We start from the raw sequence: 2,398 nt of genomic DNA, 5'->3' as shown, positions 1-2,398 counted from the left end.
AGAGCTTCCGCAGCGCGCAATGCACGCTACGAATATGATCAATCGCAGCGCGCAATGTACACTGTGGATGAAATAAAATAATTAAACCATTCAAATCACAATTATAAATTTAAAACTTAAATAATTAATAACAACATAAATACCACACACAAATATCATATAAAATTAAACATTTATAATCCAACAATTATATATAACATTCACATTTTTTCACCCATGAAAATAATTTGTTCCTCAATCTTATCCCTTTTCTTTAGAGTACATCAAAATAGTGTTGTATACAAAAGTATTAATCCACATCTTTTACCAGTAGCAACAAGAAGAAAGAGTCATTTACATAAGATATCACTTGGGCATCATATCTGAGAAGCAATTAACTTGTCGAAATCCACCTTCCTCGACAATGCTTGATCGAGAGAACCCGTGTCCTTGTTCTTGTCCATTAAGCTTGTACTCGACAGTGAATTCTACGTGGTAGAACTTCTAATAGCTCTAGTGATCTGCATAAATATAAGCATGAAATTTGGATTACATAATAACATAAAAAAAGTAATAACTGTTAGATAAATAATTACCTCTTTAGCTAGCCTATCACCCATCAAATCAACCCCATCAAATGTTAGTCTAGAAGAATTGCATCCACTGCCTGGATGAAAGACAAAAGGCAAATCAATTACCCTCATTAAGATATAGAAATGCTGATAAGAAATGGCAAAGCTAAGAAATAAAAAGAAATTTCAATATGCTTATGAAGCTATTCCTGTTCACAATAACATTGTCATTTATTAGAAATGAAGCTTTGTCTAGAACGCATATACCTAAATGTTTTTGCAACAATGAAAGGGCATGAAGGCAGAGTTACAGTAGAAGCATTTCAAAAGAATATAGCTGACTGTTAACATCATATATACTAAAATTATAAACAATTTTACCTGCATACTAATAACCCACTCAGAACAATTAGCACCGTGTATACCACAACGACCACCCTGTTCAAGAGATTGAAATGTCACATGGTGAATTTGAACAATTTTCGTAATCAAATCAATGTAATCATACCAAAAATTCCAAGTGTAAACTAAAGTTGATAAACAACTTCTCAAAAAATCCAATCATGAGATTTGCAATGTGTCAACAATTTGGTGCCTAAAACAGGCGAAAGATTTGTAGCATCTTGCATAAAGCATTGTCACTATGTGTTCATCCCATGAAGAGGCACCAAATGGAACAAAGACAGATTGGATAAGTTGATGTTGCTTGTGCAGGTTCTTGTAACCAAAGAGAATATCATTTTGTTAGGAACTCATGATCAACTAACTTGACTTAGTTAATAAAGCTCTTATGATGGGTGTGGGAGAGTGTAATAAAATGCACCTTGAACTAATCTATCATGAAACAGATCCGAAATTGGCACAAAAATGTTCTTTTTGAAAGATTGGTTCTCGTATAGGCGACAACAAAGCATCAGAGAGCCGAAATTGGCAGAAGCAAGTAAAGTCCGCACTGGAAAACAGCAAAGCGATACAATGAGCGACAAGGTATCTAGAAAAGAAAACTCGTATAGCATAAATGCCTAACATCGAGCCAATTAGAACATCGTGGCGTTGGGCAGAAGACGGCGTTGGGCAGGAAAAGCAGCGTTGGAACAGCAGGGGCAAGAAAGGCAGCGTTGGACAGAAGGCGGCCGCAGGCGAGGCGCGGCGGCAGGACAACAGGGGATCGTGAGAGCACACGGGGAGGGAGAGGGGAAGGCAACGGTTGGGCAGAGGGTTGCTGGCAGGACGACGAACAGCGCGGCGGCGGCGTCGGGCAGAGGAGGGGATTGCGGGGAAGGAAGAGGAGGTGCGGCAGGGATCACGAGTAGGGCAGTCGCAATCGGCAGAATTCCGAACGGGTTTAGGTTATTGGTTTCCGAACGGGATCGGGGAAAAGCCGTGCGCGATAGGAAACCTAACTAGGCGGGATAGGGGAATACGCGAGCGCGAGAGGAAACCTAAGCGGGATCAGGGAAAAGCAGCGCGCGAGAGGAAACCTAAGCGGGATCATGGATCGGGGATCGGCGTTACAGCGTTTTTGTTTAAAGAAAATAAAATTAATATAATTATAATTTATAAATTTTTAACAGTGGATATAAATTTTTAACAGCGTACATTGTGCGCTGTCAAAAATACTTTTAACGGCGCACAATATGCGCTGTCAAAATTATTTTTAACGGCGCACAATGTGCGCTGTTAAAAGTATTTTTAACAGCGTATTATTGTTGCGCGCTGCGGTTGATAAAAATATGATATTATCCGCAGCACATTTTATTAGGCGCGCCATCAAAGCAACTATTAACGGGGTGCCTATGATGTGCGCTGCGGATGACGCGCTGCGGAAAGTCAATTTTGTTGTAGTG

The 2,398-nt window shown here is 39.8% G+C and overlaps 1 long non-coding RNA gene across 1 annotated transcript; it reads right to left on the bottom strand.

The window, feature by feature from the left end:
• Positions 1 to 336: 336 nt before the first annotated feature.
• LOC141819393 (uncharacterized) lies at positions 337 to 992 on the bottom strand. Its single transcript, XR_012601057.1, has 3 exons — positions 933 to 992; positions 576 to 646; positions 337 to 500 (listed from the first exon to the last, which is right to left on the bottom strand). It is a non-coding gene; the product is annotated as an uncharacterized LOC141819393 (long non-coding RNA).
• Positions 993 to 2,398: the final 1,406 nt, after the last annotated feature.

The sequence above is a fragment of the Curcuma longa genome, unplaced genomic scaffold (genome assembly GCF_044706935.1).
Source record: "Curcuma longa cultivar G26 ecotype Majalengka, Jawa Barat unplaced genomic scaffold, ITB_CL_G26_1.1 contig_4960, whole genome shotgun sequence".
Classification (NCBI taxonomy): domain Eukaryota; kingdom Viridiplantae; phylum Streptophyta; class Magnoliopsida; order Zingiberales; family Zingiberaceae; genus Curcuma; species Curcuma longa.
Note: the sequence above shows the minus strand (reverse complement) of the source record. Positions and strands in the feature narration are given on the sequence as shown.